The sequence below is a fragment of the Pogona vitticeps genome, chromosome 4 (genome assembly GCF_051106095.1).
Source record: "Pogona vitticeps strain Pit_001003342236 chromosome 4, PviZW2.1, whole genome shotgun sequence".
Lineage (NCBI taxonomy): Eukaryota > Metazoa > Chordata > Lepidosauria > Squamata > Agamidae > Pogona > Pogona vitticeps.
Window position 1 is genome coordinate 214,653,556 of NC_135786.1, and position 15,502 is coordinate 214,669,057.

At 40.1% G+C, this 15,502-nt stretch overlaps 1 long non-coding RNA gene across 1 annotated transcript; it reads right to left on the reverse strand.

Moving 5' to 3' along the window:
- On the reverse strand, positions 1-5,577 carry LOC144589294 (uncharacterized). Its single transcript, XR_013545341.1, has 2 exons — positions 5,495-5,577; positions 1-30 (listed from the first exon to the last, which is right to left on the reverse strand). It is a non-coding gene; the product is annotated as an uncharacterized LOC144589294 (long non-coding RNA).
- Between the last annotated feature and the right edge of the window lie 9,925 nt (positions 5,578-15,502).

The window sequence follows — 15,502 nt, forward strand, 5'->3', positions numbered from 1 at the left end:
TTTTTCTTTTTGTGCTTCCGTTACTTTCACCTAGAGAGAGATATAAACAACCCATCCTTAGGAATAGTGTACATCCCTGCACCCTGAATCTTCTCCTCAGTCTGTTCCAGGATGGCTCCTTTTTTCCCTCTCTTTGGAGAGCATGCTTCTGCCTGCTTAAAACATCAGAGAACTCTGCAACATCAGGACTGAGGATCATTGGACAGTTGGGGCGTAGGTTTTGCAGCTCCTGAGGCCCTTCTGCCATTTTCATTTTTTTGTTTTTATGAAAAAGGGGTTTACTGCTCTAGGAGTGGTAATTCTCTTTCTAAGCACCTTGGAAAAGTTATTTTGAAAAGAATTTATAGAAAATAAGAAGTAGACTTCCTGCAGGCCCCTTTTTCATTTCCCCCAGGGAATGGAAATTGGCTCCTGGACCCCTTATAGTTACTCACAGTTGTACAAGGACTTGTGGCTCCTGGAACAACTTAGATTGCACACACCCAGCCCCCAATCCAGGGTACCTCCCTGACGTCCTCTCCAACATAGCACCTTTTTAAAGGCCTCCATTGGCATCAATGGAGCTCTTTGAAAAGCCTGAAAAGCCAGGGACATTATTTCACAGCAGAGGCCTCAGGATCAGGAAAGGGAGGATTAGCTCTTCATTCTGCAATCAGGCCTTTTAGAAACAAGGCAGCAGCTTTTAAAAGATGGAGGAAGTTGTTCTATTGGAGAAGGTCTGCTCTTCCTTTCCTAGCTACACCCCTGTCCTTAAATGCCCCCGATGCTATAATCAGATTTCCTAAAAGGCTCTCTTTGCCCTCAAGCCTAAATGTGAAGTGAATATGGCTCACAGGACATTAAAAACACGCAATACCTCATGATCCAATAAAGCAACAACTTTATGTGAGGTACAACTGGCAGCAGAAAATAAAGTATTTCTGCTTGTTTCAGAATTTCACTGTTTTTGTTGCCTCTATGTGGCAGACGGAGCCTTGTTAGCAGGATTATGCCTTTTCCCTTGTTCTTAAGGAATTCCTCTTCCAAGATGGTGCCTTGATACTTACACTTTCCTTTAAAAGATAATTTTATCTGTATGTATGCAAATGTACATAGATGAAATAAAGCACTTGATTACCAAACTAGTTCTTAGAGTTTGGGTTAAAAAAACAACCCTTTTATACAGAGTGCTCTAAAGATGCCGGCCACAGAGACTGGTGAAACATTAGGAAGAACAACCTTCAGAACACGGCCAAAGAGCCCAAATAACCCACAACAAACGATCCTTTTATATATTTCAAGGTTAATACTAACATGAATGAAAGCTGGAGTGAATTACCCTTTATAAATATTGGGGGCCCTCAATGTTTCATTATAAATAAGGGCCAAAGAGCACACGGCAGGGGCAGGTAGTTTGCAAAGGATTAAGCGAGGAAGGGAGGACTGGTAGAGTGAATATTTGCCTTCTTCTCCTTCTTGCTATTCACCAATTTGTTGTTGGTGGTGTTTAGTCATTAAGTCATGTCCAACTCTTTGTGACCCCATGGACCAGAGCACACCAGGCCCTCCTGTCTTCCACTGCCTCCCAGACTTTGGTCAAATTCATGCTGGTATCGTCGGTGACACTGTCCCACCATCTCGTCCTCTGTCGTCCCCTTCTCCTCTTGCCTTCACACTTTCCCAACATCAGGGTCTTTTCCAGGGAGTCTTCTCTTCTCATGAGATGGCCAAAGTATTGGAGCCTCAGCTTCAGGATCTGTCCTTCCAGTGAGTACTCAGGGTTGATTTCCTTCAAAATGGATAGGTTTGGTCTCTTTGCATTCTAGGGGACTCTCAAGAGCCTCCTCCAGCACTACAATTCAAAAGCATCCATTCTTCAGCGGTCAGCCTTCTTCATGGTCCAGCTCTCACTTCCATAAATCGCTACTGGAAAAACCATAGCTTTGACTATGTGGATCTTTGTTGGCAAGGTGGTGTCTCTGCTTTTTAAAATGCCATCTAGGTTTTCACCATTCACCAATCAAAACCTTCACCAATTAAAAACTATGTTTTCCAAGCTATTTCCTCCCCACAGTGAAAAGGGTTTGATTCCATTCTCCTGTGGGTATGAGAGCTGGGAGGAGCAATGAGAAAACAGAGAAAGAGTTAAGCAGCTCCTCACTTCTGCCAGTGCTCCTGTCCTCATTTCAGCCTCTTATAAATACTGCAATTTTCCCTAACTCTGACAGGATGAAAAACAACAGAGCTGTCCATCACATTGAGTTTTGGCCTTACATGTTTAGTTTTTGTTGGACCGTTTCATATGTGGAAATTCATTTCCAGATAATCATGATACAAATAAAACATTTCCTCACTGGAGTGGGGAGAATGAGTCACCTGAGACTCAAGGCAGTCTGTCTAGAGTTATTTTGATATGCAACAGGTCCTGTTTTTATTACCTTCGAAAGACGGTCAGAAAAAGCATCAACTATTCTTGTCCTTTGAGATTTAGCACTCTTCTCTTTCTGTTCCAGATAAAGCAGTTGGGTTAGCATTTTTCAGTCATCTTTGTCTTGAGATGCTGCTTCCAGAATTGTGGGTTTTGTGTTTGTTTGTTTGTTTGTTTTCATTTGGGTCCATCTTCCAAATACTTACATAGACATCCATTTCATGGATGAGAGCAGTTAAATAACACAGGGGATACTTACAGGAGCAACATTGGCCAGGTATTTGCAACACCAGGGTGAATGGAGGGCTAAAATTATATCAAACACTGAAGGCATTTTTAGGAACAGGTACTTGGGCCATTGCCTAAAACATGTTAGGCTGGAGGATGATTTATACCAAGGAAAGTGTATTTTAGATATTGTCATAGCAAAGGAAATATAATAAATAAATAAGAAATCAAAAGCCCAACATTATAATTTATTGATGAGCAGAGCAATCCTATACTGTACACAAACTATTCTGGGTGTATGGAAAACTACTGTATCCTACACTCAAGAGTTTGGAAAGATTAATTTTTTGGACGCCAACCCCTAAAGTCTCTCTGGTTTGACAGGGAGCAGTGTTCCAGGCTTTTTGGTTTTACCCTGTCACCTGCTACCTAATGTAATGACCGCTTCTAGTAGGGGTGGAGGGATCTGGGAGGTGCAGTCCAAAACCTCAGCTTTTTCAAGGTCTGGGAGAAACCACAGCTTACAAAAGGGTGGGTAACCAGCAGATATTCCCACCATGTCCAAGGGAGGGATGCCAAAAGCTCACCAATCAGGGACTTTGCCTGCAAGGACTCCACACACTGCATCTTCCACATTCAGAGGAAGACCGTTCACTCAGGATGAGGAGGGCATGCCTCCAATGTCCACCTGCATTCCCACACCAACAACATACAAAACATTGCCACAGCACTCCCAATCTATGGCCAGCTCTAACTCCATTCGTGTGGGTCCCTAGGCATCCTCCAGGATCTTGTTTTTACTGACAGTGCAAGCAAATATAAAGAGACAGACTGGAGGCAGGGGTGGGGGAGTTATATATTGCAAATGGATCAAAACAGAATAATACTGTAGCTGGAATAATTATGCAGTTAAAATGTAACAAGTCAGTTTTGATTGGGCATGATTAATGAAACCATGCATTCTCTAGATTCCTGTTATAGTCATGTGGAAGTATAAACAACTGCATTCCAATGATGTGTAACCTCTGCTTTGGCAAAGTCCTGTAGGCAGAGCTGTTCCATGTTTCATGAAAACAAGACTGAAAAAAGTGAAATGCACGCCATTTCCCCCCTTGATATTGAACAGGAGCCCATTCAGACTCTACAAAAAATAGCCTGTGGGATATATCGAAGGGTTAAAATAAAAATACATTAATTTGTCATTACTTCATTTTGTGCAAGTTTCTCACATTCTCAAGATTGACATGGAAAATGTTGTTGAATGTGTGTGTGTGTGTGTGTGTGTGTGTGTGTGTGAGAGAGAGAGAGAGAGAGAGAGAGAGGTTTTTTGACCTAAGGAAAAAATCCTGCCAAAATACTGTAAATGGAAAATTGAACAGAGATCGATAGGGATCTTAGAAAGAGAATCGAAAGTGTGTGTTGTTTTTTCATTTTTGTGCCACTTCCTGCAAACTGTTCAAGGCAATTCAAAAGCTTGTTTATTTTTAAAATCAGTATGAGAAACTGCACAGCCACCCAAAAAATATTCAGTTCGTTAGCACAAACAGAGATCACAACACACATATAGTGTTGTGATACTTCAGTGGACTCACAGGGCAAATGTTTAGGGCCTTGTCTCACATTCGTATCAATAGAACTAATTCTGTGAATGTTTCACCTGACTGAAACTCCGTCAGGAAGATTTTCGTAGTGCCTATAACTTACGTATCTTAAAAGAAAAACCTGATAGTGTAGAATCTGAAAAATGTTGGAGACCTAACTCCACATTCAACTGTAAACATAAATCCATGGATACTTGATAAACCGTGCTGAGTTTCACAATGTTAACTGTTAACTTCCTTTCTTTGAAAATCTCTGATTTAACTAATGTGGGTAGTGCCTCTTCTGATGCAGATGGCAGCTATTCTATACGTTGCTGCTCTGTGCTATTGCTACAGGTAGGGTGCCAGATATTCTTCTGGCGATGAGTCTTTTTGTAGTCCGCAAGGGTGGTCAGTGGGTGACAGATATACTGTCTATTTCTAGGGGCATGCTTAATGCATTCCCAGCCTGGCAGAATCCAACCTAGGTTTTCCTTCTGCTGCTATAGTCTTAAAAAAAAAAACCAAGGTAATTTCCTTGCCAAAAAGAGGTGGCAAAATAGAACTTCGTGGGGGTTTGCCTTATCGGTTTCTACATATGGGAAAGAATTCCATTTCACTTCAGCAGCTGATGCAAATTCATGAGTTCTGCATTTAATAATAATATTATAATTCTAGATCTGCGGAGCTGGAAGGAACCTTATGGATCATCGAGGACAGCCCCTTGTCAAGGAGGCACAGTGGGGTATTGATCTCCCAACTTCTAATTCCTCAGTCAGAGACCTAAACCACTGAGCTATCCTTTTCCCAAATCAAAATGTGAATCCATACTTCTTTTTTTATTTGCATTTTTTCTGATTTCATGATGCACTTCTGTTTTCAAACTGAAAATACATACAATCCATATGAGGTGAAACTATTGGGTTATATTATATTAGAGAAAGTAATATATGTTGATTATGAAATGGAAATTGCTTGCAAAATGCATGTCCTTATGCAAAACTGCATACTTGGCATAGTTACACTAAATAATGCATATATTAAGAGAAATTCCAACAAAAATCCCCATGGATATCTACAATGAAACAATCACACATTGATGAGGAAATGAAATGGAGTGAACTGAAGGCTGGACAAATAAAAAACTAAGAGAAAGTGAAACATCTCTCTTTCTTTCTAACACACACACACACACACACACACACACACACACACACACACACACACACACACACACACACACACACACACACTCCTTCAAAACAATTTTTACTAATACCTCATGAGATTCTTTTTCATCATTACTTCTCCTTTGGGTTCACTTTTCCCTTCCGTTGAGTCCATTGCACAGGGAGTGTTTGCCTATATCTGGTTGTAGAAAACAGGGTCTTACTTTCATTAAGCTCAGCTTCCTGCTGATGTCATTCATGCATTACAAAGGTCTTAATTTAAACCATGACATAAATGCTTTTCATCAGGGTGGTATTGTTTTGGGTTTTTTTGTTCTTTCTGCCAAAGTTCTTGCATTTTGAAAATAAAGTGTAGGTTGTATAATAATGGCTGCAGGACAGGCTGCTTTATTCTTAAATATGAAAGACAACTGGGGTGTGACATGTATATGTTTCAACATGCAGGAGTTATTTCTTCAGGACCTCACTTTTTTCTGTTAAATATTTTGCTTCCTTTGAATTTGACCTAATGATAACACTAGGTTTTTCAGTGCAATTCCCAGCTATGATAGATAAGGAGGTGGGAAATATTTTGCCTTTTAAATGATCTTCTCTCATCAGGTGCTGTGGATGCATTTCATGACATCTTTGGAAAGAAGAGATAGGACCCTGCAATGCTCTCGTAGGCTGCTGCATGGAACACCTCAATAAAAATCCTAACGGATCTGTTGGAAGAAGTAAGGATATCAAAACCCAACAGCTGTTGTTGTTGGAACTGACTGATAGCAACCTTAACAGAGCTTTGAAGGTAAGTGAAATATTTAAGGAGTGGTTTTACCAGTTCCACTTCCCCAGTGAGCTTCCATGGCAGAGTGGGGATTCGAACCCAGAGCTCCTGAGTTCTAACTTGTCATTCTGTCCACCACACCACACTGGGTATCTACCGAACAGTTGCTGTTGTTGTTTAGTCGTTAAATCATGTCCAACTCTTCGTGACCCCATGGACCAGAGCACGCCAGGCCCTCCTGTCCTCCACTGCCTCCCAGAGTTGGGTCAAATTCATGTTGGTTGCTTCGCTGACACTGTCCAGCCATCTCAACCTCTGTTGTCCCCTTCTCCTCTTGCCTTCACACTTTCCCAACATCAGGGTCTTTTCCAGGGAGTCTTCTCTTCTCATGAGATGGCCAAAGTACTGGAGCCTCAGCTTCAGGATCTGTCCTTCCAGTGAGCACCTAACAGTTACTGAGTCCTAACTGCCTAATTTCAGAGTGAAATCTCCCTCTACCGACCCTCATACAATAGAAATAGCAATGCACTATATAGCTAACTCACTAGAGATTTCCAGCCATGAATATATACAGTGGAGATGTTTCTTCGGAGAACAACTGGAAGAACATAGTATTGAAATTTCTCTTTAAATCTAGCTTTGTGTTGGCGTTTTTTCAGAGTAAACCAGTAGCAGCTGAACTTGATTTAGACATTTATTCCCAATGGATTTTAGACTAGAGATGGGCATGAAGTGGCATAATGCTTGCAAAACCTCGATTTGGAGGTTCATGCCAGTTCGTCGTGTTCCCTCACCCTCAGCTGGCTCCCCCTCGTACCAGTGCTGATAAACTGGCCCAAAACTCCAAACGGAGGTTCGTGCCCATCTCTGTTTGAGACCATACATTTACCCTAAACTGTTGTGTTGTGCTTTTAGAAAATTAGACAGATGGCTAGAGAAAACAGTGTTACACCTTTTTGCTTTCTGTACTTTTTAACCCTTTCCACGATTTTATTTTCTTAAAGACTTCTTTGCCCCACAATATATGGACCTGCCCCTAGGAAAAACGGGAGAAGAAAGATCCTTGAGATGTCTGATTTTGCCACAATGACACATGCCTTAGTTATATCCCATTTGGATTACTGCAACACACTCTGTGTAGGGCTGCTTTTGAAGACAGTTCAAAAACATATGCTGGTTCAAAATGCAGCTGCTAGAGTAATGACTGGGGTCAGTTATAGGGATCACTTTAACAGCCCTGCTACAACAACTGCACTAGCTACCAGTCCAGTTCTGGGCCCAACTCAAAGTGGTGGTCATTATCCACGCATTCTTATACAGCTGGGATGCAGGCTACCTGAAGGATCGTATCTCCTTACATGAGCCTTTTCAGCACTTAAAGATGATCAGAGGAGGCCCTCCTCTCAGTCACATTGCAATCACAGGGATGCATCATAAGTGCACGAGAAAGGGCCTCTCCGTAGCTGCTATGCCTGGATTTTCTTTCCTTTTTCCTTCCCAATCCCCTCACTTTTTTGCAGATTTCATTACTACTGTAGTCTCCCTCCTTTTTGTTTTTGTTCTTTCTTTCATTCTTTCTTTCTCTTTGGGATAATTTTCTTGGGATTTTGGTCTCTTCTTGTTTTGTTGCTTTTCACAGTTTAAGCACAATAAAAAGATTCAAGAAAAGAATGGGAGATATTTCCCTTGCACCCAACATTCTTCTACCAATGAAGAATTAACAATATGTTATTTACACACCCATCACTGAATCATACTTAAAGTAGATCCAATAAAATCTTTGGAACATATAGTGATTATAACCTGCTTATGTCTAATTGATTTAAATGGGTCTTAAATAAATAAATTAAAAATTGGGATGCACAACATTTCTAATTTTCCTTCGTTAGCTGGATATGATTCGCCACCAAACAAAGTTATAATGTGTTTTACTTTATAGATCATATCTGAACAAGAGTAGTTACCTGTACTTATTTACCACCAGATACTAAGTTTCATGGGCAAATTTAATGTTTTCCATTTTAAAGATTACATTAAACATTATCATAGATATTTGGAATGTGCTTGTATCTCAAGAAGATATATGCAAAAGAAGGCAAAGCCTTGACAGTTACGTATCTCCTTTGTATGTTCTCATAATACTAGAGTTCTGACATTTCAAAGACGTGCTAATTTTCATAATCCTCGACAAGCCATTTCTTAGATCCAATATTGCTTTTTGATAGGAAGCTACAGGGTGTAATGTCAAGAGAGAGATAATGCTGCTATATTACCTTTGCTTTTCATCCATTGTAAAGAGGGAAAAGAAACAGCTCATAAATCTAAGAAGCAGGCATCTACATGCAAAAGATCCATTACTGCATTGATGCTAGAGGGATGTCAGCTACTGGATTAATTCAAGCTTCAACAAAGAAAGGTTCAGCTGAGGAGCATTTTGGGAAAGAATTGTCTACGTTATAATAAGGGAGAACATTCTTCTCATGTGGTCTTGCCTTTGAAGACATCTTGGCAAGCTCAGCTAGTCCAGAATCCAGCTGCCCCTGTGCTTCTGAGTGCTAAGTATTTAGAACAGAGCCTTCCATTTCCATAGCAGTAGTCCTGGCTGCCAATTGATGTCCAAGTCTAAATTAAAAGTGCTAAAGCTAACCTTGCAAAGCCTAAATGGCTGGGTGCCGTAGGACTTGAACCACCATTTGCACCCACACCAGTCTGCTTAGACTGAACGAAAAACATCCGGAATCATTTTTAAAGAATCTTAGAATATGGATTACCAAAAAGACAAATATGCAGGAACTAGATCAAATTCAGTCCAAAGTGTCTCTAGAAGCAGCAATTACTAAATTGAGGCTACCATGTTCTAAGCATATCTTGAGAAAACAAGACTCACTGGAAAAGGCAAGAGTCATCTGAGAAAAAGGGAAGGCAGAAGGCGAATAGAAAAAAATGAACAAAAGATAGATGTGCTCAATAAAGGGAAGCCACAAGCTATCATGTCACCAGCCACCCAAGATCTTTCAATTCCCTGATTTCAAAAAACAATGGCATACATGGAGGTCATCCAGCATCTCTTTCTGGGTGTCAACTAATGGATAGGCATATTGATGGTATAGTTGATGCTCAATAGAGCAGTAATACAACTTAAAGGCTCCCTTCACTCTGACCACTCCTGAAGAAACATCTGCTTTCTTTGGGAGCTCTCCCAGGTCCTGAATAGCCCAAGTATTGCCCTCTACAAGGAGAGAGGGCAAAAGAATTAGAAAAAGGCCAGCAGATTCCAAGAACGTGTTCTTGGTGCCAAAGAATGAGATAATTTTCTTTCTCTCAGACATTTCACAGCTCAGAAGAGGGGCTCAAGATGTTAGTTTCTTATTTGTTTTGTCAGAACAGACAGATTGGGGAACCGTTGTGCTTTCAAGCCGGCAGAATAAATCACTAGGTAGAACCTCTGGCCAGGGAGATAGGCAAACAGTGGGAACAAGTCACTTTCGACTTCCTCCATCTGTTGCATTATATAATTAAGGTTTCAGCATATAACAATAAAATATCAAGATATGTTGGAAAAGTAAATTATAATCAGGAAGAGGTCAGGTTGAATTAGATCTGGTATTCTTAAACGAGCCACGAGGCCTTGTTGTAATTGTGGTTAGATATGCTGAAACAGCTAACATTACTCCCTCTTTCAATATTGTTGGTTTTAGAAATTGCTACTTTTGAATGTACTTGTGCACTAATGATTTTTGAAAAACTCTTAATGGTCACATTTGAAATCTGAAATTATAATCTCCCAAGGAATATTGAATGATCCTGAATGACCTTTGTTAAGATCATCACCATGCTGGACTTTTTGCATTTCTGTTACATTTCACATTCCCTTCCTTTCTTGTGTGTGATCAGTGTCCTATGGAGAATTTTTATTGTGTCATAAATGTAATTGTGTAACGCATAGGTAGCAAACTGCAGCTAGCATCAGCCAACATTTACTTTCATACTGAGGCAAACTGCATGATTTTGCATGCAACAAGCAATGTGAGCAGTAGCTCATTAATTATAAGCAAGTTGCCACTTAACACCAGCATAAATCCCCACTAGGATTCAGGTCTCTCTCTCTCTCTGTATGTCTGTATGTAAATATCTGATGCTATACTCCATGCATCTGGAGTGGAGTATATTCTACAAAACAGCTAGCTTGATAGGTTTAGGTATCTGGCTATGGAGACAGAGGTTGGGAGTTCCATTTCCCACTGTACCTCCTGGGAGAAGAGCTACTCTGTGTAGCCATGGGCAAGCTGTACAGTCTCACGCCCCCCTCAGAAGAAGGGAATAATAAACCACTTCTGAGCATTCCCTACTTAGAAAACCTTGCAAAAGGTCAGCGTAATTTCATTATCAAATAGATGGTGCACAATTTATGATGATTATTATGATGATTATGATTATGATTATCATTATCATCATTATTATCATAGTCTATAAAACCTTATACTAAATAAAACTGGTTAGTCTTTAAGATACCACAATATTTCTTGCTGGTTTTGGTATCACATTAATGTGAGTTACATTCCAGAACAAAAAGCCAACCTGTTTGTTTGTTTGTTAAGACATCTAAAATTGTGTTATCAAGCCCCAACGCCCTTTCTTTGGTTTTCTTTCTTTCAGTTTTTTTTTTTTTTGAACTAGGAAAGTATGGCCAGTCCACCACTGCCACCACTTTCAGAAAGGAGTTTTCCATAAAGGCCATCAACACCTGTAATACAAAATGTACAAAGTGGTACAGTCCAGGACCACCTTGATCTCGGACTGCTATAAGAAGCTACAGAAAGAATTGAGTTCAATTTTTTAAAAGAGTGGTTTCAGAACTGGTAGGGTCTGAAGTGGAACTCTCAACAAAATTACGCACATGTTGCTAAGATTTATTAGTTCATTATCTTCTTACAAGTAGCTTTCAGAAACTCCTATATGCCTGCAAGTACACGTATGGAGACTCAAGAATTTTGCAAAGTGTAGAAGCCTCACCCCTCGACACTTAGCTTCGCTTCCATTTGTAAGCCTTTCATGAACCACAGCAGACATATTGGTAGTGCTTTATACACCGAAGCACTCAAAATAATCTGGACTAGAAACTTGCTTTTAAAAAGGGCTTTAAATCTGCACATTTGTCAGCAGTTATTTCGAAATTCAGATTCTCCAGGCATGCCTGTATCAGGGAGCGTCCCACATTGCCCACTGAATAGTTTGGTGCAATGCTTGGAGTGTGACAATAAATACCTGGAAAAGGAATTAGATTGTTGTGTGTAGTTGCATGTGCCAGCTTTCCCCCTGTTGTGTACATGAATGTGTTAATGAATGTGTGTAAAACCAACCTACCTACCATCACCATGTATGGACAAGCCACAAGACATAGATAAGTACCCTGAGGGTTACAAACCCTGCTTCTACTACCTATTACAGAAGTATTATTTTATATATATTTGAGTCGGTCTTATCAGATGCTCACGCTACATCGTGGAGGTGTTTGTCCCTAACATAAGAACCTATCGCTACCTAGGGCAAAATAAACACTTTAAAACATGAACAGACTGTATAGTGTTTAGTAACAGAGGAATGCATCCAAGTCATACAGGGATTGTCCTCAGGCCATTCAATCATCGTAATTGCAATCTCACGCTCTTGTCTTCTGACATATCCTTCTCGGTGGAGTCCAGGATCTGGGATTCTTTTATTTTGAATGAATGTGGATGGCTCCTTCAGGGTCTAAAAGAGCAAAAAAACTGTCAAACGCATTCCAAAACAAACTCTCCTAGATAAAAAAAATGACTGTTTGCAGCACACTCCTACACTGGTCCTTTTCCTTGGGGAAAAAAAGAAATCAGGTAGAAAATCTGTTCTTCTTCAGAAGTAGTGAGAGGTGCAGAGGTGATAAACATTAAGTCTAAAGCAAATTTTACTGTGTTCATTTTGGATGCTTTTCGTCCTCCCTGAAGTCAGCGAGGGATTTTCCCATTCAGTTTCACAGAAAACAGCTTTTCACTGTTTATGGGCTAGTTTTAAGGTTTTGTTATGAAGCACAAGACAGATAGTTTCACATGCTGCTAATAAGTGGAGATGTTAAGACTGGTTTACAAGAACTTTAATCTATGTTTGTCTACATCCTTTGCTTGGAAGCCAATAAATTACTATAAAAACTGTCATACATTTGACTGAGGGAAGAAAGCAATAGGTTGTGGCTGTTATTGAGTTTATACTCTAATTCAGTCTAGTCAATAGCAACCACAACCTATTGTTTCATAAGAGGAAGAGCCACTAAAACCATTAAGAAAGGCAGTTAACAAAAACTTTCATTTGATCAGGATCCAACCACTGGTTTTCTCCAGGGAGTGGGAAAAGGCATCCACAGAACACAACCTGGTTATATCTAGAAGGATCTAGGGAGGCTTTCTAACATGATTCATGGATGATGCACTACAGAGGAATACTGTACTTAATGCGTAATATATTGAAGATTGCAAGAGCAGAGAATCAAGGTGATTCTCCTCTTTTACTCTTAACTGTCACTTATGAGATGGCTAATCAGTGGTATGTGGTAAATTTGGAGGTACAGGTGCTCATCATGACACTTACCATAGTTATGACACCCTGTAAGGAGAATCAAATGATGCAGGCGGCTGGATTGGTCCATATTAACAAATGGTAAGCAGGTCTTGTTTTGGTCTTGAATGGACAACTGCCATACAATATTTTGCATTATAACAGAAATAACTTTCAGCAATATACTGTTCCTGAGAACGTCTGCTTCTTTTCTAACTACTCTAAGGCCTGCAGATAAACAGGGAAGCCTCAGAGAATGTAAGACAATGTCACAGGTTGTGTTTCACAGAAAGCATCAGGTTTTTGACTCTGAGAGCCCTGACCTTGCTAAAGTTCTGCTGATAACTAAGACAGAAAAAATCCCCCACAGCCTTTGGAACAATACAGAAAATATATTATTAGAATTGAAATCATGTTAACATTCAGACATGGATTCTAAAAGACCATCATTTGGATCTTTGGCCCTGAGAAATTAGACGTACAAAGATATGCTTAGGTCCTGAAAACTAATCACAAAGCAAAGCAAACTGACTTGCAAGAGGTGAGAAAAACTCCAGCTGTAATAATTGTATGCTTTGTGCAGTTAAGGAATTCCCCATTATTCAGGACCAACAGTTAAGTTCATCTGTTGGTCCTAAATAATGAGGCCAATAAATCTACCCATAGTGTTTGTGTACTAGTAATATATATGCATGTTGGTTACCAAGTAAACTCCTTTGGAAACAACAAAAGATAGGAGTGTATAATTGCACTTAATGGGAATGGGAGGGTTATAATGAGCAACTTCACTCCCAGGCACTATCTTTACCTTTTCCAGGACATGTTATTGATCATTGGCACATATGATGCATACTTTGAGAGCTAATTTATACAACGTAATGAGCTTGGGGCAAGTTATTCAGACCATGCAAACTTCAATTCATGCAGCTACAAGGTGATGTGATTGTCTATCTGCTGCCAATGTGTGTGAAGCTCTGAGATACCGGACAAAGTGACTAATTAATGGGTGGATGGGTTTTGATCCTACTTTACTCCCAAAGGATGGCCCCCAAGGAAGCTAACACAAAACAAATACATCAAAGCATAAAATCCAAAGCAGAAGAAGGAACAGAAGAGCAGCATCCACTGCCAAAACCGTTCAAAAGCAGCTGAGCATAATTGCCAAAGATCTATCTGAACTGGAAGGCAAGAAAGGAAACAGAATCAGCCTGTTCTCCATTGTCTGAAGAGTTCCACTGCGTGGAAGTACCCATTAAAACAGCCTGTTTTCACATTCTCCTCCAATGTGCCTTGATGTCGGTGGGAGCAAGAGAAAGTCCTCCCACAAAAATCTCAAAGGTAATGTCCCAAAATACTTGGAGCACACTTGTGTTCAACTGTCCTGCTCGGAACAAGCATTTTGAATTGTTTGTTGTTGAAATTATTGTAACAAGGGAGACACCTTATTGGCCTCCGTAAGCAGTCACATGGATTCTCGACCAGCTGAAGTTTCTGAATCTTTTTGAAAAGCAGCCCCACATAGAATGTGTAGCAATAATGCAATAATGTGAGGTAACTTTCGCATGTCTCAACATGGGTTGATCAGACATCTCCAACAAAAGAAAGGCTACTGTGTAGAAAGAACGGATGAGGAGAGAAAAGGTAAAGTGAGACCACAGAACAGTTGTGAACTAACGTGACTCGTTCTCCATTTAGGAGGGAACTGAAAGAAACTGAATACATTCTTTTATCAGAACCCAAGGAGCTACTCCCAGTGTGCCCAGGGACTTGGTCATGTCCAGCAAGACTACAACTTTCTCCTTTTGCCTTTTGTTTCCACCAGAGAGGTATCTAGGCTTTTCAATAGAATGTTGGGTGGGGCATAAGATGTGAAAGCATGACAAAGCAAAGCAAAGTGTGCTGCTTATATACTGCCCCATAGAGTTTAAATCATTCTCTGGGTGGTTTACAATTTAATGATGCAGGCTACACTTTGCCCCTCACCCAGCCAGCTGGATACTTAATTTACCAACCTTGGAAAGGTGGAAGGCTGAGTCCAGCTTGAGCTGGCTACCTGAGGCCACTGAGAGCAAACTTAGGTTGTGAAGAGAGTCTTGGCTGCAGTACAGCAGTTTAAACACTGCACCACAAGGCTCAGTGTGACAACCACTCACTTAAAACAACTCGGGGAGGGTCAAAACTGTCTCCATATCAGGTTTATGTTTAATATGGCAGTGATCATTTGAGACATTTTCTTCCTTTCAGATTTCCAGAAATTCTCTCATTCCCTTTTAGGTATTCTTTGTTCAATGGCTTTTTTTCAAAGGTCTGTCCAATTCATTGTGCAAGCGAGGCTGAAAGAAAAAGGAAAAAAGAAAAAGCCCAATATGGGTACAGCTAATTCCCTCAGCCATGGCTAAATCAATTTGTTCCTCAAGTGAATTATTCTTGTTTGGGAGGTGAGGTATGAATGCACCTGGCATGTTAAATTTATCCAGCAAGTCTCCCCAGTCAACCAGTTCTGAACATAGCATTTCAACAAACTTGGAGAGTTTGTTATCTCTTGTTTTCTTTTGAGGCATGGTTCAGATTTTCTATTTTGAAATAAAGATGCATTAATCGTGCTGATTCCGATTCTTACAAACCACAAAATGATTCCAAGATGTTTTAACTCTAAAACTGAGTAGACACCGCTCTATACAGATATTATTTGTCAGACTGGAAATCTAGAAAGCTTCCAGGAAGAAACAATTAGTTCCATGTTAAA